General features: G+C 39.2%; 1 non-coding gene across 1 annotated transcript; it reads right to left on the reverse strand.

The window, feature by feature from the left end:
* Positions 1-16,593: 16,593 nt before the first annotated feature.
* Positions 16,594-16,696, reverse strand: LOC134365568 (U6 spliceosomal RNA). Its single transcript, XR_010022121.1, has one exon. It is a non-coding gene; the product is annotated as a U6 spliceosomal RNA (small nuclear RNA).
* Positions 16,697-27,455: the final 10,759 nt, after the last annotated feature.

Consider the following 27,455-nt stretch of genomic DNA (forward strand, 5'->3'; position numbering starts at 1 on the left):
TTGGTCATTTTCGTGACCGGCCGCACCGCGCTCAGCCAGTGAGTGCACCGGCCATCCTCATATAGGATCCGAACCCGCAGCGGGAGCGCCACTGCGCTCCCAGCGCTGCACTCTCCCAAGTGCGCCACGGGGTCGGCCCCCTTCATATACTCTTAAAGTATTAATGCATATTACAATTTGTTTAGTCTACATTTTGACAAATACTGCCAAGTGATATGTTGGAAAAAATATAAACATTAGAGGCAGGCAGTTTTGGGTTCAAATCCAGCCCACCAACTTAATGGCTGTGCGATTCTGGGAAAATTAATTAATCTCACTGAAATCAGTTTCCTCCTTTGTGTAATAGACATTATATTGCACTTTCAGGTTGTTGTAAGGATAGGTATAATGCATGGAAAGATACTTGTAAAGATCCAGGGCAGCTAGATCCTCTGAAATGATGAACCCAAACCAAAACATCAATATTTGAAAAAGATTGATGTAATAAACAGCTCATAATCTCTACCATAAACTCATAAAGTACTTAGTTCTTTTTATTAACACATGATATTTGCATAATGCAAAAAAGCAGTGGTATGAGCTTGGGAGACCTGGAGATTCTTCAAAAGAAAAATGAAGGGGTTAGCTTAGACCTACCTAAGCTCTTTAGGACCAGAGATTGTGTTCCTCATCATCTTATCCCTGTTGCTTTTTTACTTCACCTGAGATATGGAGATACTCCATACATGTTAAATGAAAAACGATTAATATTATTCCTTGGAAAGTCCATTTCTAGGGTAATTTTAAAAAAAAGAATCTTTCAAATAGAGTAGAAAAAAGATGAAACTTTCCCAAACTGATGTGGGAGTGGGAAATGGAATAATGAAGATCAACCCAAAATAAGAAAGGAGTGAAAGAAAAAATGTCACCAGTAGAGAGAAATAAAAGTACACAAGAAGGTGGTAATTTAAGTCCATGTTTACAGTAACTACATTAAATTGGAAATGGTCTAAATTTGTAGTTAAAAGTTTATCAGACTAGATTAAATAGAAAACCAGCATATGCTGTTTACGAAGAGATACATCTAAAACAATTATGGCTGTATTTTTGAAGAGTACTTTTTTGGAGAGACACTGATTACTTTAAAGCAAAGCCCACAGACATAATATCATGTCTGGGCTTTGCTTTAAAGTAATATAGGGTAAAGGTGGGAAATGGGGAAATGGAAATATACATGAAAGAAGGTTGCCCATGTAATGGTAATTAATGAAGGTGGAGGATCGGTACATGGAAGTTTTCATATTATTCTCTCAAATTTTACATATGTTTGAAACCATATGTTTGAAATTTTCCATAGTAGATTATGAACAGGTTGGGTTCATATCCCAAATATGGAAGAACGGTTTAACATTAACAATTAATGTAATTTGCTACATTAACATATAAAGGAGAAAATCTTAGTATCACCCAATAAGTGCAGAAAAAAATCTACAGTGCATTCATAGTTAAAATTGTTAACAAATTAGGAACAGAAGATCATTTCCTTAATCTGATAAAGGTTAGCTACCCAAAAACCAGTTGTAGCAAATATATTTAATGGTGAAACATTGAAAGCTTTCCTTTGAGATTAGGAACAAGGTAAGATGTTCTCTATAACTATTCTGTTGAGCATTGTACTAGATGTCCTAATCAGTTCAATAAGGCAAGCAAAAAAAAAAAAATTGAAAAGGAAAAAATAAAACTCATTATTCAGTGATGATATGACTGTATACACATGATATAACTGTGTACACGGAAAGTCCGAAAGAATCTACAGATAAATTATTCCAATTAAAATGTAGATACATTACTGGAAATAAAGTCAGTATGTAAAAGTTAATTATTTCTATTTACCAAAAAATAAAAAAATTTAAAAGATACTATTTACAAAAGCATACAAGTATTAAATACCTGAGTAATAAAAGATTTGCAAGACTAGTTAAAACAATAAGACATTAATGAGAAGAATCAAAGAAAACCTAATTGAACAGCTTTATATGTTATAAATTGGTAGACTCATTATTTATAAAGATATTATTTTTTCTTAAATTGATCTGTAGTCAGTGCAAATGCAGTCAAAGTTAAAAGATAGAAAATTCAAAGATGATCGTAAATATTTTATGGAAATGCAGAGGTCAATGTTAAACCAAGATATTCTTAGACAAAAACAAGGTGGGAAGAGTAGTTCTGTTATCAAGATTTATTGTAATTCAATAGCAATTAAGATAATGTGCAGTTGGTGCAAGGATAGATAAAAAGACCAAAGGAACAGAGTAAAAAGCCCAGAAACAGAGCCACGCATATATGAACACCAATTTATGACAAGAGTAGCACTGCATAACAGTGGGAAGAGGATGTCCTTTTCAATAAATGATACTGAGCTATCCATATTGGATCCCAACACACCATACAAAAATCTGCTCCAGGTAGATGATAACCCTAAATATGAAAAACAAAATAATAAAGATATTGGAGGATGTGATAGTCATTCATACTGTCCACCAAATATTTGTGGTTCCCTTTCAGGCCATGTTAGGATTATAATTCCCTACCTGTTTGAAATTCAGTATAGCCATGTGACTTGCTTTGGCCAATGTCGTGTGTCTAGAAGTGATGTGTGCTTCCTTGTGGAATTTTTAGAAGCCGGTCAGTGATTCACCCTCTTCTTTCCACTGTCATGACAAGTGGTGATGTTCCAAGTAGTGGCTACACTGGCAGCCTGGGTCCCAGTTTGAGGACAAGCCAACCCTATGGTGGATAAGCAAAATAAACATGAGCAAAAATAAACCTGATGTTTTAATTTGGTAAGATTTTTGGAGTTGTTTGTTGTTAAAACACAGCCTAGATTGTCCTTACTGATAGAAAAATTGCTATGCGGAATTAAATGCTTGCTTTTATAACAAAAAATTACAAAATATGTATGAATGACTTAAGAGTTGATGGTATATAACAAGACAGCCAATATTGAAAAATGAAAGGGAGATCCATGTTATCCAGAGCAAAATATTTGTTAAACCTTTGTCTGCTATACTTTACTGCAAGATGAATAACACACCTAGTAAATTTGTAGCTATAGAGGAAAGGGCTGGAAAAGAGTGTGTTTGTTGCCTGCTCCTGGTTGCATTACACAAGGTATTACATGGAAGAGATAAGCTGAGAAAATAATTGGTCCTTTAGTAGCAGGAATAAAAAAAAAAAATGCAATCTAGAAATTGCAGGAATTGAGTTGGAAAACACAACCACTAACCAATAAAACTGAAAGAGCTCTGAACAACAAAGAGAAAACACAGCCTTGTGGTGAAGATTAAATGAGATTATGGTTTTAACACCATTATTAAAACCTCTGAAAAGCCCTTGTGAAAGTACTTGTTTCAGAGTCAGGTTCCAACTAAGGGTGTGGCATGCAGTACATCCTTTCAATTGGGCAAAATGGTTTAGGGAAAACAGACTATCATGCTTCAATTAAAAATAAAAAAATTTTAAAAAATATGAAAAAGGAATGTTTACACGTGAAGAAAAAAATATATACTGAAAGTGTGTCTCTCTCACTGAAGTCCTGGTAAGTTCAGTTTACCTGCAAATAAGTTGAAAGAGTCATGGAAGCTAAAAAAGCAATAAAACAGAGCAAATCTAAGAAGAATGTCTAAAAAGAACTGTTGATATAGCTTCTGGAACATGGAACTGACTGGCCTGCAATAGATAAAGGCCTATTATGTTAAAAGTCTGTGACTCTTTGGGACTGAAATGCCTTTTTCTTACCAACTATATTTGGAAAAGAAGTGAGATGAGAGAACTGCACAACTCCCAAGGAGGCATATTTCAGATGTGGACGAGAAGCATAATGGAAAGGAACCACATTCTCAGAGCTTGGAGCCACAGGCCACAAGAAACAATGGGCAGAAGAGCTCTTCCCAAGAAGCAGAACCTGGACCTCATCAAGAAATATTACACACCCACCAGGGCCCCCACAATATCTTCCCAGCCAGATTTCAAAATTGCTATGAATCAGTGACAGAGTGTTTATTGTGGTGATCCAGTCCCTTTCCCTTTATTATATATATTCACATTTTCTGTTTTCTATGTAATTAGTCATTTTCACAAAAATAAATGTTTTCCTTTGCAATAGATTTTTAGTAAAGATGAATTTTTAAAATGTGTATGAAATCACTTTATATTTCTCTTTTTAAAGTGTTCTAAGGAAAACTAATCATTAAAGTAAAATCCCCAGGGATTATAGACTTTATATGTAAAGGAACAAATGTCAAAGTTAAGTAAAATATTTTGTCTAACAGGATTATGACTATTGTAAGTAAAATACAAGTACTAAAGGTCAGTGAGAATATATGGATAAAATGAAATTAAATGCTTTTAGCCTAAAATGTTTGAGCATTTTTATATGAGGTAAAATATTTTATTTTATTGTTTATATTGGCCCATATACTCTAACTAGTTTCCTGTTAAAAATATAGTTCTTTTTGCTAGCCATTTGCCTTCTAAGTTATCCAAATTAATTATATCATATGGATGTTTTAAAAGAATCATATTTATGTAACTTTACCTCCAAGCTTCTCTTTTCTTTTATGCATTTGGGTTTTTTAATCTGACTGTTTTTTTTTTTTGAATGACCTTTACATTTCTTCAGATCAGTGCCCTTCACTTTAGTTTTTCCAAAGGAAATATCCAGGATGAATGATTATGTAGAGATGATCTCATCACCTTGGAGATTCAGATCTACACAGATTGGTTGCTTGCCCGGAATGGACATTATAGTTAAGCAATTTCTCCTAAATTGTTCTTGATTATTTAAAGAAACAGTTGCTTCAAAGAAATTAATTTCTCTAATTCTACACTATTAATCATTTATAAAATAACCTATGGTTCTCGTCTATAATATCACACAGTAACTCTACTGATAATAAATGCAGTACACATAATTTTATCTCTTTATAAGATGACATAAATAGTAAATTTCTTTCAAATCTGTTGGAAAAATTGTACTTTTCGTTCTTCTATGTTCCTATTTGGTGCTTAGGATACTGATTTGATTGTATAGAGGGAAATAAACAAGACAAACCATAGTCTTCAAGGTAGTTAGCAGGTGGGTGGCCTGTCATACATGTCATTAGGCATTTCTCACCCCGGTCTTGTAAGCTCGTGGATATTTAGTCTGGTAGTTGGGGGAATCTTTACAACACAAAGGTATTTATTCTAACACCGAAGTACATTTCCCATATCTCAACTATCCCATCATTCTTTTAGCCAACTCCATCTAGAGGGTGCAGTGGAGAGAGAGCTAAAGCAAGACCCTGACGTGGTGGAGGAGAAAGGCTACACCTGTGAACTAATTATCCATGTAATTGAGAAAAGCATGTGTGAAAGTACTTGTTCCTGTTGTGAATAATGTGAAATGGATGAACAAAGAGAATTGAGTGGAATGTCCTACTGCTCAGCATTTCTGACAAGATAGATGAGGAGAAAGACATAAGAGAATATCGTCACAATTTGAGCAGATGCCTCAAATGTGAAATTGATTGTGTTATTACAATCGCTGTTCATAAGGAAGTTAATCCCCTTCCCAGTAACCCCTGTTTATTGGTTCTGCTTTCTAAAGCTCAACCTTTCTTTTCTTCCCTCTTTTAAAAAATTTTTTTCTATTAATCCCTTTTTTCAGTCACTTTGTGGTTCTAGCTATAATTCTTTAGACTTTTCATATAATTTCCGTCAATATTATAAATTTTATCCAAGAAACATTTTTTTAAAGAGCCCCGTTGTTTATAAAGCCTTGCTTTAGATATTAGAGATGGTACAAAGTATAGAACTGAGCTAATATTTTTCGGGTGCCTACTGTGAGTAAGAAGACATTGTGCTTAGCATTTTACCCACATTATCTTGTTTAATTCTTACAGCAACCCTATTCAACACACATTATTTCCCCCATTTTACAGATGAAGAAATTAGGTTCAGTGAGGCTAATTGGTGCAAGGTCACGCAGTCAGTAAAGGAGTTGGCATTTAAATCCTGGCTTAACTCTAAAATCCATTGTCTTTCTTCAGTATTTTGCTATTCAAAAATGACCAAGGTGGCTGCAATGTCAGAAATGTACATGAACCATATTTCTATGCAGACTTAAATGGTTGTTAGGATGAAGTGCCATGGGAATGCCACAAAGGATTAATTCCATCTGGGTGGTCAAGGAAGGCTCAATAAAGAAAATGGCTCTTGAAAATGAACAGGTCAAGGGGATGTCTGGGCTGATGAAAGAGCAGTAGGAACAAGCAGGTTGGGTTTAGAGCACACATTGTATCTGGGGAATAGAGGCCTTTAGATTCCCCAAGGAGTTTCAGCTTATATATGAACCATCCTAGGTGTTTGAGCAGGAGAGTGATGTTCTCCATTTTGAGTTTTGAGGGAAAAAATTCTGTAGCACTGTGAAGGAGGGATTAAGTTATTTTAGTGGTTCATGTGAGAAATAATCAGAATCTGAGGGAAATGAAGAAAAGTCTAGGGGACTACAGAAAGGTGCTTTAAAACCCAATGTATTGGATACTGGACATGAAGGATATGGGGGAATCAAGTTACTGAGGCTTCTTGTTGACAAAATACAGGAAAATGGTCAGAGCCCCTCAGATGTTCAGAATCTTGCCGGGCATTTGATGTAAACAAGCATGTGCACCCAGGTGTTCCTTGGTTATTGTCTAATGTAATTGCGAATGTGCACCCAGGTCTCCTGGGTTATGAACTTAAGTATAAAGGATGGATGTCTCTGATCTGTGGCACCCTCCACTCCCGGTATGCCCCACGGGTGGGGGCATGGGGAGGCCACTACTGTTGCTGGAGGCTGTTGCTGCCACTGTCCCCGGGACCCTCTGTGAGGCTGCCACCACCACCAGACCTGTAAGCTGCTGGACCTGTAAGCTGCTGCTGCCGTTGCTGATGACTGAGCTCTCGTGTCGTCTGCCAACAGCTCCCGGGATCTTTCCTAATTATCTAGCATGGACCTGCATATGAGGGGTCTGGGGACCCAGCTTGGCATGTCAGGAGTCTGGGGACCCAGTCTGTAACTAAAATAATGAAACATTTTGGCTTTAGTTATGATTTGCCTTACTTTACTTGACAACTGGCATATTTGTGTAACTTTACACTTCTAAACTGGGTGACAGAGGGTAGTGATTCTAGTCACCACAGTAGGGAGCATGGTAGGGGAAAACTTTCATTAGAATGTAGAATTGAGTTCTGGACAGTTCTAGTGGGCTAATGATATACCCGTGGAGCTAACATGCAGTAAATTGTCTGGAGCTAGTGATGCAAATCTGGGATGATTTCCATGAGACCAAAGGGATAAGATACAATGAGAGAGGGCAGAGGACAGAGTCTTGGGAATTCCTCCATTTACGAGTAAATGTGGGGTATAATTACTGTGGTGTACTACCAGGTGTTGGTACTTGTTAAAAGATTGGGCAGGCCAATCTGACTAAAAGGGAGGGTTGGGTGCAACTTGTCTTTAAGTGAACAAGAGGCCAGAGAGTGAGTGAATGGGCCAGTTTTGGGGAGATGTGGGGCAGGAGATAAGGAAGGTTGTGCAGAATATCTGGGGCCAGTGTAGCAGGAATCATTTTAATCTCTTTCTACTAGAGTTTTGCCTCTCAGGCAAAAGTGAGAGATCCCCAACCAAGATTCCCTGACATACTAGAGAGTCTGGCTTAGTGACAGTGTAGCGACAGTCTTCTCCATTGACTTTCCCCACACCCACCACCCCCTGAATGTGCTCCCAGACTGGACTTTGAATTTGCCCTCTACTTACTATTATCCTTCTTAGAAGCAAACTCTGGACTATAAAGGATAGCAAGAGGGAGATCTTTGTGTTGATTGGAAGAGTTCTGTATTTGATTGCAGTAGTGGTTGCACAGATCCGTACGTGATAAAATGACATAGAACTACACACGCATATTTTACCAATGTCAGTTTCCTAGTTTTGATATTATACTATAATTATGTAAGATGTAAACTTTGGGTAAAGGGTATAGGGACCTCTTTGTACTATCTTCGCAACTTCCTTTAAATCTACAATTATTTTGAAATAAAAAGCTAAAAAAAAAAAGGGCAGGTGATTCTGTACAGTCCATCTCTCTTTTTGACCTGTCAATTGGCAACATGTTTGGAGCCTTTCTCAATATCCCTTAATTTGTTTCACAATCAACCTTGAAGGCTTTTTTCCTCTTTGGTCTCAGTTCCTGCTCGAATCTAGATGTAACTGGCTTATTTCCAATTCCAGTGGTACCCTGACCCCCACTGTTATGCTTATGTCACCATTTTGAAAAAGAAAGATATATGGTAGGAATCTACATATGTCCACATGTGTAGATTTAGAAGACAGAGATTCATTAGTCAAGGGGTTTAACAATGACCAGATGGGCTTTTATTTACTCACCCAGTCACAACATTTACTTAGGTTCTATGTTCTTGTGTTATTGTGTCCAAAAGACCCTAAGGCATACAATATTCTACATTTTACCAGTAAGAAAAGTAAAACAGTAACAGAAATAACTGCCCTAAGATGGTTTAATCAGTGAATAGTCAGGTCCAAGGTAAAGTAAACATTTCAAACCTTTCAACTTTAACTGTTTAGTAAATTAACCGCTTAAGGGGGGGAAGGTGGTGGAAGAGGCTCACTGCTACTTATGACAAAGCCCACAGGAAAACCAGGTAGTGTGCTTAAAAGAAATATCATGCATTTCTATCCTCTGTTCTCTGTGGAAATTGATCAAGAAGTGGGATGGAGGAATACAGAAGTGTTTTATGTATTTATTCAAAGCAACTCATATTTACTGAGAACCTTAAGTTTGAGACCCTATGTTGGTTTTCCCAAGAATACAAAGTAAAATGTCTATGTATTGAAGGGGTTTATACTGTAATTGGTGAAACATTAATTTACTTATAAAAAGTAATTAACAATGCAATTAAAGTATGAACTGCAAATGGCTAGTAGAGCAAAAAGTATAAATGTCCCAGGGTTGGACATTGACATTATGGACCTTGAAGAAGGGGAAGAAACTAAATTCTCCTGCCAACAGCCAGCATCATCTTCCAGGCATGTAAGTGAGCCACCTTGGAAGAGGATCCTCCAGCCCCAAACAAGTCTTTAGATGTCTGTAGTCCCAGCCAACATCCAGCTGAAACCTCATGATTCTTGGCCAGAGCCACCTAGCCAAGTGACTCCTGAATCCCTGACCACAGAAATAGCAAGAGATAATAAATGAATATTGTTTAAGCTACTAAATTTTGGGGTGATTTTTTTTAATGCAGCATTAGATGACTAATACAAGAGACTGCCTATTGTGTGCCTACATGCTAGGGATACAGCGATGAATAAAGTCAGTGTCTGCTGTCCTGAAGTTTATATTCTACTTTAAGGGAGAAGATAAACACTATATAAATAGATAAACATATACTTTATCAGGTGGTAATAAGTGCTGAGAGAAAGATGAATCAGAGTAAGAAGTTGAAAACTGATAGTGGGGTTTCTATAAGATTATCAGTGAACACCTCTTTAAAAAGTAAAAATTCGAGTAGTGGTCTGAAGTGAGGGAACAAGCCACTCACATATTTTGCAGAACATTCTAGCAGAGGGAGCTTCAAATGTAAAGACCATGAGGTAGAAGTGTCCTTGTGAGTATGAGGAATTGCCAAAGGTGTGAAAAGTTCTGTGATGAGTTTTAGTTGATATACTTCTAGAATTTTGGAATGAAGTTTGCCAGATTAAGTACAGGATGCCCTGTTTCATTTAAATTTCAGATAGCTATTTTTTAGTATAAATGTGTCACAAATATCACACAGGGAATATTTACTAAAAAATTATTAGTCATTTATCTGAAATTCAAATTTAACTAGGCATCTTGTAATTTTATTTGGTAAAGTAACTAAAATGATTACAGGAATGGAAAAGATGTCTTTTTGGAAGAATGATGAAGGAATTCATATATACATTCTGGAACAGAGAAGGATGCTCCCATCCCACCCCCAAATTAAGGCAACATAGGAGGATAGAAAATGCACAGTATGGGGGGGGCTAGTGTAGCCAGCTACTTCCCGGACAGTTTTCCTCAGGTATTTTGCAGTACTGGAAACTAAAACCCACTGAATGTGTGCCTATCTTTGGGCAAGCATCTTCATAGATAGAATATAGGAGTAGTGCCAGATAATATCTGCAATCTCTATAGGCTCCAACACTCTGTGATTCAATGAAGGATTAGAAATTGCACACTATCTTGTTGTTTTTCCATCTCCACAGAAAATAGAGCAAGAGTTGATGAGTCTTGCAATGAGAGAATTGGTCAAATGTGAGGAAGAACCTCTTAACCCAGGGACAATTAAACACTGAAATGGCTTTGCGTGGGAGGCTATGGAATCTTGCTCCCTTGTGGTCTTCAGAAAGAGGCAGCAGCTGTTGTAGGCAACATAGACTCACAGAGTGCCATCCTGGATTTGGAGGATTGAACCAGGTGGACTCCTCAGGGTCCAGATCCTGGGGATGACACCTTTTTGGTTTATGGAAGTGGAGGGAAATGACTACTCATTTTAGGAGTTGTTACTGTTTCTCCAAGACTTTGTTAAAGTAGTCTGCCCTAATCCTTGGGGGATATGTTCCAAGACCCCCACTGGATACCTAAAACTAAGGATAGTACTGAACCCTGTATAATACTATGCACGGATTTCTTTTTCATTCTTCAAAATTTCACAGACAGATTTGTTCTTACCATAGATCTTAGCAACCTCAGCATATGCTTTTCTTCTTTCCTTATTGAGAATTTTACCTTTTCACTTAAAGGAAGCACTTTATGGCTTCTCTTTGGCATATTTGAACAGCAAACATCACTACTCTTGCGCTTTGGGGCCATTATTAAGTAAAATAAGGGTTACTTGGACACAAGCACTGTGATACTGCAACAGTTGATATGATAATTGAGCTGGCTACTAAGTGACTAGTGGGTGGGTAGTGTATACAGTGTGGACACTCTGAACAAAGGGATGATTCACGTCCATCCCAGCCAAAATAAAGCAGGATACAAAATTTCATCATGTTACTCAGAACAACAAATTTAAAATTCATGGATTACTTATTTATGGAATTTTCCATGTAATATTTTCTGACTATGGTTGATGAGAGTAACTGAAACCACAAAAAGTGAAACTGCAAATAAGGAGGGAGAACTAGTGTATTAAGTTGATATAGCTCTAAAACAGTCTTTCAAAGTGTCTTTTTTCTACCTGTATTGCTATTACCTAGAATGACTGTTAAAAAATACAGATTCCTGAGCCCCACCCTAGTCCTACTGAATCTGGAAGACGGGCCCAGGAATATGCTTTTTAACAGGTCCTTCAGGTGGTCTTTGTGCATTCTGCAGTTTGAGAACCATGGTCACTGATCAATGGGAGGCATTCTCTCTCTGCCTAGGCATGGACCTATAATGAACTATGTAGTCTTACATTTAACAGTTGAGGCCTCTGACTAAGCTCATTTCCTACAGGGGAGGTACGAATTTTAAGAATGGGATGGGAGAATGGAGATGCAAAGGATTTAAAAAGAGGTTTTGGGGACTGGCCAGTTAGCTCACTTGGTTAGAGTGTAGTGTTGATAACACCAAGGTCAAGGGTTTGGATCCCCATACCAGCCAGCTACCAAAATAAATAAAGTAAAAAGAGGTTTTTGATCAAGATGTTCTAGGCCAAGGTGGAGAAGAGAGAAACTGGGGTTTACTATCTCTTAACTTTTGCCAAACACTGCCATTACAATTTTATTGTCTTTGTATCCTAAAATCATTTGTCTGCCTTTGTTTTATCTTCTTGAAGTTTTCTATCAAATTAAAAAAAAAAATGAATGGCACCTTTATTAAGCCAAACACAAAGATTTTTTCTATTCCACAATCAGGACAGATTGGGAACCGAGAATATCCCAAGTAGTTATTGGGCAAACAACCATCCCTTCTTAAAGTATCTGGAAAAAACCAGTGGAGCTGGTGAAAATACAATAGAAGAAGAGCTCAGGGTCAGCTAGGATGCAATCCAATGTCATTTAATATTACAAAAGGAATCCAAAGGCACCCAGCACTCACCAGTTCTACTCTGACCCTGTACTTCCAAGAGTTGGTTGTGAAAATCCTTAATAAGGAAGAACTGTGAAGGAAGGACTATCAGGTAGAACATTTCAGACATCCCCTCCAAGGTCACTGGAGATCCTGCTGGAGCAGTTCCCTCCAGCTCACTGTATGGGTCACACCTCAGCTCTGGGTCATTTTTGGGTTCCTCTCCAGACTTCTGCTAAGCCCTGGGTTGTTTCTCCCTCTCCTCCCATCAGTATGTGCATTTGTCTCTGTTTCAAGCTCTCTTCCAGTGACTGCTGGTGGATAACCCTGTCATTACTAAGGTGCCCCATGCCTCAAACTCCTCTTACCTTCCCCAGGCTCTTTTGCCTCCTTGCAAGTTGATGCAGGGCAGGTAACTGGCCTGCCTGACCTTTGTCTCCACTGCCTTTTAGACCCTGTCTCTATGTGTGGCAGTTAACTTTGGTCAGGGGAATAGCCTGCTTCTTTCAGAAACTGTGAGTTCTGAAACATGTCTGTGTTTACTGTTTCAGCATCTCAACAAGCCATGTCAACCCGAATGGGGCAAACCCCATTCTTAGCCCAGGCCCACAAAACTTGCCCCAGAGCAGGCTGCAGCCAGTCTTTGCTCATGGTGATTCCAAACTGATTCTAAAAGTTTTTTTCCAGTAGATTCACACAAGTTAAATTTTTCCCCTGGCAGAGCAGCTTAGTTTGATTTGGCTTATTTGACTGCAAAAGCCCACAGGCCAAGCATTGATTTAGAAATATTAGGAATCAGCAGCACAAATGAGATTGAGTTCTGTGAAAAGTTAAAGATTTCTCATTTAGGGAGGGAGTTCACAAAAGACCCCATTAGCCAAGCCTTGCTAGTAATTAGTCTGATTTCTCAGGCAAAAGGCAGGCTAATTGTCTGCCATCCATTCTAAAAGACAGAGACACTTTAAAACCTACCACCCATTGAAAAATGTCATTGGAGAATTTCCTGCTGTGTCTGAATTCTTTTCCATTAACTAAATGTTCAAACAGATCTATATATGAAATTGTGAACAAAATGGCTGATTGTAGATGTGTCTTTTCAAATGGCAAATCATGGGCCTATTACTTATGACACTCAACTATAGAGAAGGGGAATGGGGCTGTTATTTATTAAGCAACAGTTTGAGATACATATTATTATCTAAGTTTAATAGATGAGGTAACTGCAACTCAAAGAAAGTTAATAACTTTCCTAAAGTCCTACAATAGGTTAGTGGCAGAGCTGAGATTCAATGGGTTCCCACAACCTAAGGTAGCGCTTAGGAAGAAAGTAGCATTGAGTTAGGGGGTTGGGGTGTTGGAGGCTGGCTACCAAGAGATCTGCAGGATGGTCTAGTTGTCATCTCAGGGACAGAATTAACCAAGGGCATATGATGAGACCAATGTTGAAACCAGTGCAAGAGACCGTGCTTGAATTTAACCTGTGCTCACCTGAGATTTAGACTTGTCTTACTAGGTTTGAAGGACCAGTGGTTCGTCTGGAATATATGCACACAGCATGTACACCCATAATGGAGTCCTGGGGGATGAGGCTACAGTCATCTCCATGAACAGGAAGTCTGCAGTGGCATTGGTGCTGGACACTCAGAAGTGTTTCTCTCCATGCAGACAACCTGAGACACTGGCAGCTTTGGTAGACAGCTCACCCACCTCCCAACCCCTGCAGATTCCATGAATGCATCAAGTGGTCCCCAGGGAGCAGCACAGCCGTGCTAGATCAGCAGCACTGACCTCTCGGCTACTTCCTCCTCTCTGCTCCTCTTCTGGTGCCGGAGTGTGGCTCCATTAGGCCCAGTTTATCCAGTTGATGTCTTCTGCTCCTGCTACCCCATTCCAGTATGTAATGAATGGCCTCTGCTGCTTCCTCCCGTGCTGTATCCCAAGGTCTCCTAGCATTCACAGTGCTGGGGCGGGGTGTAGCCCCTTTATCCTCTCTGTGTTCCCAAAGCCCCAGGCCTTCTGATTCTTAAAGAGTTTTCATGGGCTCTGCCATTTTATTGATACCTCCTCCAGTCCTGTGGGCTCCTAGGAACACTGTAGAAATAGACCCCCAATGGGTCTGTGCTGCCCATCCTCAGAAATACACAGATGTGTCTAAATCTGCAGTGGGGATAGGACAGGTCTGTGAGTTTTAAACTCTGAGATGTTTAAGGCTCCTTTGTTACAATGTAGATTTCAAAGTCTTACCCCTGGAGATTCTGATTTGATAGGTTGGGGGTTCAAGGACCAGATGCTGCATTTTTAATAAGCTGCTCAGGGGTTCAGACACAGCAAGTAGATTGGGAAACACTGGTGTAGGCCTTTGAGCTGCGACTCTAATCCTGCCTCAACCATCTGTGTTCATTACCTTGCTGGATGCTGAGTTTTTATTGTGCAGAGATATGGCTCATTCATCTCCGCTTCTTAGCATCTAGACCAGTGCCGGGTACACAGTGGGGCAGCAGTAAACATCTGTGGCATGAATGAGTGGATGACTGTGTGAGGAGACTTTTCTTTATCAAATTAAAGAACTGGATGAAAACCATCTTTGGTGCACTGAATTGACAGAAGTCACCCTGGTTCCCAGATGCTTAGAGTAGATTTTAGAAAGAGGGTGATGGGAAAAGAATATTAGGAAAATGGAGAACCGGCTCCCAATAGGCAAACGATACCTAGGCAATGGGCATTTAGGGCCCAAATCAGAATTCTCATGTGGTTCAGGTTAAGTATCTCTGGAATTATAATAGAGAGGCCATCAGGCAACTCCAAAAATGTGGGTAAATGGATCTAGGCTGGGTGATGACCATGCTGCAAGAAGAAGGGTGTTGCTCCCAGAGAGACTCTGGTTTCTTTCTACTTTCCAGATTTCTTAGAGGGGAATTAAATTATTTATAGGCATTTTTTTTTTTTTTTTTTTTTACTTTTTAAAGTATTTGCTGTAGGCCAAAAAGGTTTGACTTAAGAGAAGGACTTGGTAATTTCTTAAAGCAGAGATTTGGCTTTCATGGTAAAATTGTCCAATATTCCCAGCCCTTTGGTCAAATAAAGCATGTGTGCATATGTGTTGTGTCCTTATTAAGCAGTGGACAAAGGCCTGAGCAAGTCATGGCTGTTAGTTTAAGGAAGCTTCCCAGAACAAATGCCATCTGGTCTGGGTGGGTGGCTCTCTTAATTGGGCTTTCCCCCACTGAGGAACACTTTTGTCCCTTCAGAAGTCCTGCTCCAACTCCACATTCCCCGATGACCCTGTCCTCTGATGCATGAGCCTTTGTAACTGCCTCTGTCTGCATGACAGAGTTGGGGGAGGAGACACTAGCTTTACAAGAATAGCTGCTGGTTGCTGAGTTCTAACTGTGCCTGAACTTCACACACACCAAGCACTTCATATACACGGCCTCACTCAATCCTCATCGTAACCACTGGGGATTACCCCTCCACAGGGAAGCTCAGGGGGCAGGGTAACCTGCTGCAGGTGCCAGATCCAGGATTTAGACCCAGATCCACTGGACTCCCAAACCACACTCAGTCTTTGTGCTATGCCACATTTCTACTTTTTGCCCCAAAAATGGAATTTGAAGTTAATCTGTGTTTTTGTTGATCAATCAGTCATGACAGTGGGCCATTGTTTGTTTTCTGAAAAGGACTTGGGATGGAATCACGTCTGGGGTTTGTCCTCTCTAAAACCCTTGTTCTGAGCCTGGTGTTGGTAAAACTGAGCCATGGGTCAAGTTTTCCTGCCTTACCCTGCACCTGCCCTCAGCCCTCCTTACTTCACTAATGCCTTTCCCCATGGAGACCCAGCAGCCCCCAAAATGGTTGCTATCATGGAGCATTTGCTTCTGAATTAAAAATACTTCCCAACTCACGACACTTTACAAGCCTGAGTGGCTTCACAGAGATGTGGCCTCATATCATTTTTGTCCTGGTGCAGAAGGTTCAGACTCTGAGAATATATGAGAATCAGAATAACTGCAGCTGTATTTTTAAACTTTTTATTTGGAAGCAATTTCAAACTTACAAAAAAGTTGCAAAAATGAAAACAATACCAGGAGTATCTATGTTGTCATCATTTTACTCCACTTGCTTTATTATTTGCATGTTTCTCCCCTGCTCCGTATACATATACATATATATATATATATATATATAATATATAATTTTTTTTGGAACCACTTGTGGGTCAATTACATGCACCATGTCCCTTTACCCCTAAATATTTCAGGGTGTATTACCTAGGAATAGGGATATTCTAATACATAACCATAATTCGTGGTGAAGTACTTTACCTAATCTACCCTCTATCTATCAATTTCGTTAATTGACTTATTAATTTCATTTATAGCCTTTCCCTTCCTTTAGTACAGGATCCAGTCTAGGGGTCAGGTATTGCATTTTGCTGTCATGTCTTTTTAACCTCCTTTAATCTGGCTTTTATGATGACGATCCCTCTGTAGGGCCCATCACCCTGTCATTTTTTAAAAAAAATTTGTGTCGCCTTTGTGTGGGGCAATGCTAAACTTCTCTGTGTTATTCTAATTTTAGTATATTTGCTGTCAAAGCAAGCACTGCACACCATTTTTGTTTGGATTGCATATTCTTAGTTGTGTGCTTGATGTTTCTGCACGGTTAAAGTGAGGTTTTGCAATCTTGGCCTGAATACTGCCCAGGTGATGCATGCCAATGTGATTAATTCTGATCACCCAGTCAAAGTACTGTGCAATTTCTCCCTTGTCTGGCTACTGTTTTGTTTTTTCTCTCTTGCAACTAATAATATGAGGGGAGCCACTTTAAAACTATGTAAATACCCTAACAGTCACTATTAGTAAGAGCACCTTCCCAGTGCCAAGTACTACGCATCACAGACTGGGCCTCTTTTCATCCTAGGGATGCTCCTTTCGTTTCTCATGACCACAGCACGTCTTCTCTTGGCTGGACACCCTCTCTTGGGTACACCGTATCAGGAGCAAGATCAAATCTGAGGTTGCTAATGTTGTGATTAGGAAGCTACAGATAGAGCTGGAGTAGAGAAAAAAGGGAAGAAGAAATGTTAATTAGGGCGTCCCATTGAGAGGGGAAACCTGTCTCCAGAAGCCTGGCTCAGCTCCAGGAAAGGAAGAAATAGCAGGGGCTGGGAGATTAGGGAAGCTATCGTCACTGAGTCATACTAGTGAAGCCTAGCCTGGTTCTGTGGAACACTCTGTGGGGTCAGCAGCCCAGGCACTTGTCCTTGCAGGGTTCTCAGTGAACAGTGGCATCCCAGAACATCTAAGGAAGGATGCCCTCTAGAGTGGGGCAGCAGTGGCCAAGGCTCTTAAAAAGAACACAAAACCCAACAGCCTCATGATGAAGAATAAGCCCTGACTTTAATTGCTTCAGAGCCCTGGAGGAGCCAGACCACAAGCTGTGCACAACTGATCCAGGACCAAGTGAATGCCAAGGGGCCCAACAGAACTGAGCTGGGCTGGGAACACAAAACCATCCAATCATTCACTGAGAAATTCCACCCAGGTTTTCATTCAGCTCTTTTGCAAAACAAAGCAAAAGTGCAAATGAGTCTCCGTTATTAAATTCTAGTGCATGAACCCCAAATAGGCTTAAGAGATGCCCTTTGATTGGGAGGTCCCTGAAAAAGAGCTGACAAGAGCATTGTGAGAGTTCTTTGCCAAGTTGGGAAGATGTTCTGGAAGACATTTTTCTATCCACCCATCTCTCCATCTATCCATCCATCCATCCATCCATCCATCCATCCATCCATCCATCCATCCATCAATCCATTTAACCAATGAATATTTCCTGAGTAGCTATTATGTGCCTACGAGCTGGAGATGAAGAAAACTTTCCAATAATAAAAGGGAAAATAGTTCTTTCCTAGTAGGGTGAATAGGGAAAATCTTTACTTTTCCTGACATTAAGAAAATGCATAGCCTCGAATGATACCGAATTTATAAATACAAAATCTAGAATATACTGAAAGAAAGGGGCTATCTTTTCTTATACTCTATGGAAAGAAAAATAAAAACACATAAGCTGACCATTTGTTAGAACTGACCACAAATCTGTGAGGTGTGGACTGCTAACAGGAGGTATTTTGCTTTGACATTGGGCTTGATAGCTGGGATACAACACAAACCCTAGAGTGAGTCAACACTTTCTATGTTCTCTGTCTTGAGTTTGTAGAAAATAGGTCACATAAGCCTGAAACTTCCCAGAGGGAAAAGGCTGGAAAGAAGTTCACAGGCCAGCCTGTCTGGGGAGCAGAGGATGAGGACATGAGTTTGTGCTCCAGGACAAGGGCATCTGCCTCTCAGAGGCCCCCAGGGCACCAGGAGGGCCATTTTCCTTGTTAATGCCCTGGTGCCAGTAATGACCCAGTGCCTCAGCAGTCCCGTGCCTGGGGATTTTGGAGGAATGGAAGCAACAGGGCTCTTTCCGATCCAATGTACAGACTCCTAGGAAGAGTTGAGATTTCTGTTGTTTAAGGAATTAAATGGCTGGACTCTCATTCACTCATTGAAACTGCTCTCAGGATGATACTGAAATGTTGGGCAGGTCTTTTCTCCCGAAAAATAGAGAAATTCAAGGGCTGGATGGTGTGCTGTGGGGGAGAGGAAGAGGCCCTTCTTGGGAGCCATTTTTGCAGGATGGAAGTGTGGTGTCTGACAGCCCAAGATCCCTTCATGGGCAACATGCTCACTAAAAGCCAGACCTAGGGAACAAAGTTTCCTCAGGGCTGGGGCAAGACCTCATGCTTTTAGTAATTCTTCATAAAAAGCAAGGAAATCATTGTGATGGCACCTTCTTCTGCTCACTCCACCCCTGCTCTCTGCTCTACCTCCCCTGGCCTTTCTGCCTCCTGCCGCAATCATTGACAAGTTTTTCCCTGAGTTATTTCAATTAGTCTTTAATCCAAATGACTGTTTACATTTCCAACCAATATGCGACGATGTAGAGAGTGAAACAGACCTGAAGCCTAGTCCCCCTTGTGGGAACAGCCAAGAATCACAAAGTAAGAAACACACAATAAACCAATGAAACATCTGAGAAGCCAGAATTGATTGAGGCCAGAAAAGATGTCTTACTTGTTTTATTTACTTACACGCTACCTGTTTTCACAAAAAGCATCAGAGCAACTTTAATTTTTTCATATTTGAAGTTTCTCGGGGTTCCATTTGGAACCCATTTACACTAACTTTCTATGTAATTCTAACAAGTTTTCTGAGTTCTCACATGTAAAAAAACAGCAAGTAATTAAATTTTGGAGAAGCTACTACAGATAGGTAAACTGATAACAGCAGGAAATGACAGGTGACAATGAGAGGGGAGACAGAAGAACTATGATAATAGTCCAAAGAACTGGAAATCAACTGTCTGGGCCTGTTAAGTGTAGGGTTAAAAAATCCTTGGAGTTTTAAATCTCTTCTAGACTGGCCCATTTACTGATGACCCTTTGTCTCTAAGAGAGGGTAAAATGTTCTCTTTGCCTTGATAGGGAAGTTGGAATGTATTTGTTTAGAAAGATTTTTTGTCTCACATCACTAAAATTTTCAAGTTCTCTCTTTAAATGATCAAACTTTCAGGTACTTGGAGACTTAATTATGAGTGACTCACACATCAGGTTTAGACAAGCCTGGGTAGCAAGGTTTCAGCTCAAACACAGATGTGTTTGGGGTTTAAATCAGTTGACTCTTGGTACGAATTATGCTTCCCATCTTGAAAAGTGTAATTTGGAGCTTCACAAAGACATTTGCAAATAGCAAATATGATTCACACAGCAATGTATCACAACTACAAGGATCAATTTTTCATTTGTAATCCACATGGGCTTACAAACAAGTGACCAAATGGATTTGGTGTTTCCCCAAATTATAAGGAGAATTTAGAAATATAATTCAAAGTGTCTGACCTAAATTTTAAGGCTGCTAGAATCATTATCTTTCTGGTTTGTTTGGTTATATCCTAGACCCCTGGATTTGGCTGGGTGTAGGGCCCATGGGCCACTGGTCTCTGGCTGCTAAGAATCCAGTCCTCCTTGTTACTTGGAGGGAATCCTGGTGGAAAGCTGGGCTCTACCTCTCACTGTAAAAGGCAGTGAGACCCAAGCACCTCTCCTAGACTTGACCAGATGTGGGCATGTGACCCAGGATTGGCCTTGGCCTTCAAATCCACAGGGAGTGCTAATCATTTGTGAAGTCTGCACTAATTTAATAAGACAGGCAGGGAGTGTCGGGGTAGGAGGAAACGACTGAACAAAAAGCAAGGTAGCTTGTAGGATAATCTGTGAGGTGTGTGTGTAGCATGTGTGTACGGTGTGTACATCTGTGTTTGCCTGACAGAAGGATTCCTAGTGTCATATTGTGGGGTATGGGTGATGAGGAACCAAGGAACATGGGGACAGTAGAACCAGAGAGGGACTCTAGATCTGCCCTAACAGTTACATACTAGGGTAGGACAAGGCCTGGGTCCAGTGATGCAAAAGGCAAAAATACTTAATAATGATAATAATAGTAATAAACATATATTTTTTGAATGCTTAATATGTGTCCACTACTGTGTTAAGGAATTAGCATGAATTATCCCATTTAACACTCACTGTTAACATATGTGGTGTAGCCTATTCGTATCCCCATTTTACAGCATCAGTCATGACTGCTATATTGCCAAATCTAGGGGGACATTTTTAAGTCCTCTTTTTGATCTTTAGTTGCATAGAATCTTTCAACCTCTCCTTCCTTTGAAAGTTTTCCTACTTTGTTTTCTAGGACACCATATCCTTTTGGTTCTGGTTCTCTGGCAACTATTCCATTTCCTCTGTGGTCTACCCTTTCTCTGCTCTCATCATTTACGTGGGCGTGTTTCCCGGGCTTCCATCCTAAGCCTTCACACTCGCTATGAGTGATCCCATTTTTATTAGTACCACTTATGTACTGATGATGCTCAAATGAGAATAATAACTGACAGCTATTGGTTTCTACATTCCAAGTTCTTTCCTAAGTAGTTTACATGTAATAATTGATTTAATGCTCAACACCATGAGGTAAGTCCTATTATCATCCTGGTTTTATAGATGAAGAAACTGAGGTACAGAGGCTGCTCAAGGTCAGTGCTAGTAAGTTGTGGAGGCAGAGTTCTAGTCCAGGTGGTTCAGCTCAGGAGCTTGAGTATGGGACTGGAGATTGGAGGTACTCTGTAAGAAAAATAATACAAAATTATAAATAAAAATTAAGTAGAAAAGTGAATATTTAGATTGAGAAAATAAATCATAACCAATTGTAAATTTTTAAAAAAATTTTGTATTGAATCATAATTGATTATACATATTTTTGGGATTCAATGTTGACATATGTTGATCACATCAATATTACTAGTACATACATTGTTACAAATCACACTTATTCTTTATACCCCTTGTCCAGTCTCTTCCTATCCCCCCCTCCCAGCTCCTACCTCTTATAACTCTAGATTTCTTCTCTCCTTCTGAAAGAGTAATGGTTACTCTGTTGATTTGTTGCTTAGATGATCTGTCCAATGCTGAGAGGTGTTCAGGTCCCCCAGTATTATCATAGAGCAGATGCTTTTTCTGTCACTCTGGAATGGGCTTTGTGGAGAGAGACATCCTCTTCTTTTCTTTGGTCTCTGCTGGTGACTCTGCTTGTGTCAATGCACTCCAGTGGCTGGTGGACCATCTGCATGGTGGTTGTGGCATCTAGCTGCTTTCATGACAGCTGAGGTTATTGTGGTGGCTGTGGTGGGCCACCCACATGGATGTGATGTTTTTGGCATGCTTCTTGGCACTGGTGGTGTGCTTGCTTAGGGGAAAGGAGTCTGGTCCTAGGCTCCATACCTCAGGACCCTGGGCAGGCCCTGAGGTGCTGGTAATGTGCCTGGTTGTGGGAGGGGTGTCCGGTCCCCATATCCGTGCCTCAGGTCCCTGGGTGAGCCAGAGGTGCTGGTGGTATGCCTGGGCCAGAACTAACTTTTGTCCTTTGCTTACTTCTAAAATGGGAGAACTTCCTGTGGGGACCAGTACTTGAGTTGTGTGGTTGAGCTAAATTGCTGCTTTGCTACTGATTCCTTAGGGAAGGCTTTTTGTGCAGTTCAGGTTTTAATGGTTGACCTTATAGGTACTTCCGGCTCTCCAGAGACCCAGTACACCTGGGTTGTGTAGAAACTCTGATCTGGGCCTGAGTCTTTTCATCAAATTGCACCCCATGCAATTCTGTATTCCTGACCAGTCTTCTCTGAGTGGCCTTCGCTGATTGGGGTGCTGGTCAGCTGTTCTTGCTGTGTCCCAGTGTTCCCCTGGTGGGCCCATCTTCCCCACCGCGCATGCTGCAAACACTTCCCATGGGACAGGCCATGCACCGGTCCCTTGCAGTGACTCACCAGCATCTGGGTGGTTCCTTTTTTTCAGTTGTTGTGGCTCCTTGCTCCTATGTGGATCTAGGGGAACCCTATTAGTGGTCTTGTTGGCCTGGGGGCCACCAAGGTCCTCTTCTCTCCTGCTGCCTCCAAGCAACTTCATCCCAAGGGCACAGCTGTGGCTTTTGCTGGCTCCTGCTCCATGCACTCAGCAGCTCTAGACTTAAAGTGGCCACGGCATGAAATTGTCAGAGCAGATTTTTTCTTTCTCTCATTGTGGCTTCTCCCACCTTCATGCACTCCATAGATCTCTCCTCCTCTTCCCCTGAGCTCTAGCGGCCCCAGGTTGGCTGCTGTTGCTTTTTATGGTTGTAAATTGGTTGATTTGTGGGAAAAAGTGATGCTGAGGACTGTCTATTCTGCCATGTTGACTGGAAGCCTCACAAACTGTAATTTTAATGAGCAGACAGAGCCTTCTACTTTTGGCTAAGATGGAGTAATAGGGACTGCATTTACTTCCTACCTGATACAATCAACACCACCACCAAAAAAGTGGACAAAATATATGAAACAATGATTTTTTAAAGACAGTGGATATCAAGTAACAAAGGGCAGTGATCCCTAAGAAATGGAAAACAAATGAAATAAATCTTAACAATTGCTCTTACTTCATGGTGCATTTCCAGCCTGTAGAGCAAAGAAGAGAAATCCAAGTGGATCCCGGTGGAGTCCCTGAATTAGAAGCCTGACATGAGTGTCTGGGGAATTCAAGGCAGCTACAGCTCACAGATGAGTAATGGAGAGAAAAGAGCCATACACAGAGAGAATTCTAGACATCTGCAGAGGGTTCTCCTTAAGTATTTGTCAGAGTACTCATCAGTTCATGTGCATGAGAAAACTACACTAGGCTGGAGAAAAAAACATCCAAAAGGATTAGAAGGGCAATACCTGGAGTTTGCACAAGACCAGGAATGGTATCTCTTTCCATCAGCCTGACTAGAAACCCTCAGAATTCTCAAAACATTGCTCAGAAAAGTATAGCTTCAGTGGTGGAAAATAATTATCTCTAGACTAAAAACAAGATAAAAAAGGAGCAAACTGTTTCCTAACTGCATCCCAGAGCGAAGCCAAGAATATTTATAGCAATACAAAAATACCCAACAGCCAAAAAGAAAAATTTATAATGACTAGCATCCAATAAAAAATTATACCAGGTGTATAAAGAAGCATGAAAATATGATCTGTAATAAGGAGAAAATCAACTGAAATTGACCCAAAACTCACACAGATGTTTGAATTGGTAGGCAAAGATATAAAAACAGTTGTTACAATTATATTACATATATTCACAAGGGTAAATTGAAACATGAAAGATATAAAAAAAAAGAATCAAATAGAATCACTAGAGATGAAAACTCTCATTTCTTTTTTTATATCTGGAATGAATAAAAATTAGAGGAAATTAATGGCAGATTAGACATTGCAGATGAACAGAGTAGTAAACTTGAAGACATAGCAATAGAAACTATCTAAAATGAAACAAACCAGAAAAACATAACTTAAAAAATGAACTGAGCATCCACGTGCTGAGGAACATCTTCAAGAAGCCTAATAAATGAGTAGAAAAGGAGGTAGGCAAAGAAAAACCACTTGAAGAATAATGATCCCAAATTTTCCAAATTTTATTAAAACTACATGAAGCTTAATGAACTCTAAGCATAAGAAAAATGAAGAGAAACACAGCAAGGCACAGCATAATCAAAGTGCTGAGAAAGTCAAAAGAAACTAGAGGCAAAATGACGGGTTACACTCAGAACAAAGATGATAATGGCAGCAGTTTTCTCATCAGAAACACACACACACACACACACACACCACACATACACACACAACACACACCACACACATACACACACACACATACACACACACAACACACATTACACACACCACACACACACAACACACACCACACACACATACACACACACCACACACACCACACACACACATACACACAACACACACACAACACACACACATACACACACAACACACAACACACATTACACATACCACACACACACAACACACACCACACACACATACACACACAACACACACACCACACACACACATACACACAACACACACACAACACACACACATACACACACCACACACACACACACACCAGACACCACACACACGAACCACACACACACACACACGCACCACACACACACATCACACAACACACATACACACATACACACATACACACACACACACACACACACACACAAAACACACACAACACAAGACAGTGGAGCAGCCCATATTTAAAGAAATGAAAGAAAAAACTGTTAACTCAAGATTTTATACCCAGCAAAAAGGTCTTCAAAAATATAGGCAAAATAAAAACTTTTACTGACATACAAATGCTGAATGAATTTATCACTAACAGATCTGCAGCACAAGAAATGTTAAATAAAGTCCTTCAGGCAGAAGGAAAATTATACCAGATTGAAATATGGATCTACAAAAAGAACTGAAAATATTGGAAGTGATAACTATGTGGGCATATAAGATTTTTTATTATATATTTAAATTTATTGAAAAGATTATTGATCATTAGTCAGTCAAAACCACAATAATAAACCACTTCATACACACTAGAATGGCTATAGTAAAAAAGACGGATAATAACATGTGTTGATGATATGGAGAAATTGAAATCCTCATTCCTTGCTGGCAGTTGTGTAAAATAGTGCAGCTGCCCTGGAAAAGCCTGAGAGTTCCACGAATGGTTAAACAAAGAGCATATAACTCATCAACTTCATTCCTAGATATATATTTAAGAGAAATGAAGACATATGCCCACGCAAAAATGTGTACATTGGTGTTTATATCAGCATTGTTGCTAATAGCCCCAAAGTGGAAACAACTCAAATGTCCATCAACTAAAGAATGGATAAAAAAGTAGTATATTTATACAATGGACTATTTTTCAGCAATAAAAGGAATAAAATACTGTACATGTTACAACTTGAATTAACCTTGAAAACATCATGCTAACTGAAAGAATCCAGTCACAAAAGATTACGTATTATATTATTTCACTTACATGAAATGTACAGAATAGGCAAATCCACAGATACAGAAAGTAGATTAGTGGTTACCTAGGGCTGGGAGGGATGGGGAGGTTTGGGTGGTAAGGGCTAAAGGCTATGGGTCTCCACTTGGGGTGATAAAAATTTTCTAAAATTAGATAGTGGTGATGGTTGCACAACCTTTTGAATATATTAAAAACCATTGAATTGTACACTTTAAAAGGGTGAGTTGTAAAATATGTAAATTATGTCTCAATAAATTTGTTACAAAAAAGATAATTGACTGTTTAAATGAAAATACTAATTAATTGTGAATTTTTAATAAAATGCATGACAAAATATAGTATAAAGACCTAGAGGGAAGAACTGGAAATATACTGTAAATATATTGTAAGGTTCTTATACTCTAAATAAAGTTTATTACTTGAAGGTTCACCACGATAAGTTACAGATGTATAATATAACCCCCCAAAGTAATCACTAAAAGAAGAAAACAAAGCATTATAGTTAATAATCCAACAAAGGAGAAAAAGTGAAATTATGAAAAGTATTCAACTCAAAAAGAGGCAAAAAAGTAGGGTGAAAGGAACAAAGAACAGATGGGAAAATAGAAAAGAAATAACAAAATGATAGACTTTAACCTAACTTTATCAGTAATCACATTAAAGGTAATAGTCTAAACACCCCAATTAGAAGACAAAAATTGTCAAACTGAATAAAGGAGAACTAATTATACATTGCCTTCAAGAAATACACTTTAAATATAAAGACACAAATAAATGTAATAGGACGAAAAAAGTTTACCATGTTTATACCAATCAAAACAAAGCTGTAGTGGCTCTATTACTATCAAAGTAGATTTCAAAATAGAGTATTACCAGGAATAAAGAATGTCATTTCCTAAAGATGAAGGGATCAGTTCATTAAGAGGGCATAAAGATCTTAAATGTTTATGCACCTAATAATAATACTTGAAAATATGTGAAGTGAAAATGAATATAACTGCAAAGAGAAATAAACAAATCTCCAGTTATAGCTGGATTTCAAAACCTTCAACTCAATAATCAATAGAATAAGTAGAGAAAATAAGAAAATTAATAAGGATATAGACGGCTTGATTAAGACTATCAACCAATTTGACCTAATTGACATTTTAGAGAGCACTCTACCTAATAACAGCAGAACACACATTCTTTTCACAGTCCATTTACCAAGATAGACCATATTCTACAGCCAAAAATGAGTCTCAATAAATTTAAAAGGGTTCAAGTCACACAAAATATATTCTCTGACCATAATGGAAGTAAACAAAAAATCAGCAAAAGAAAGGCATCTGGAAAATCTCCAAATCTTCAGAAACTGAAGAACATACCTCTAAATCAGTCAAGAAGCAAATCAAAAGGAAAATTGAAAAGTATTTAAAACTGAATGGAAATGAAACCACAATCTATCAAAGAGCAGGTAAGGGAGGGTAACAAAAGTTTCTAAAGGGTCCCAAGGAAAGTTTTTTGTTTTTTTTTTCCTGGGGTTTTGTTTTTTAGTGTAGAAAGGTTTATTTTATTGATCTTAATGTGTAACCAACATTTTACTATAACCCTGGCCAAAAAAAAAAAAAAAGCCTTACATCCAAAGAAAGTCTTGAGGGTGATGCCTGTATTCACCATCTTGATTTTGACATGATTCACTCTCTTGAGGGTGAGGTTTTCATGGGTATACAGTAATGTTAAAACTTATAATATTATCAAATTGTGCACTCTAAATTCACGCACTTTGTTATATATCACTTATACCCCAACAAAGTAGTCAGTAAAAAGTCATTTTAAAAAGCTGACAGATACTGCAAAAGTAA

The sequence above is a fragment of the Cynocephalus volans genome, chromosome 1 (genome assembly GCF_027409185.1).
Source record: "Cynocephalus volans isolate mCynVol1 chromosome 1, mCynVol1.pri, whole genome shotgun sequence".
NCBI lineage: Eukaryota > Metazoa > Chordata > Mammalia > Dermoptera > Cynocephalidae > Cynocephalus > Cynocephalus volans.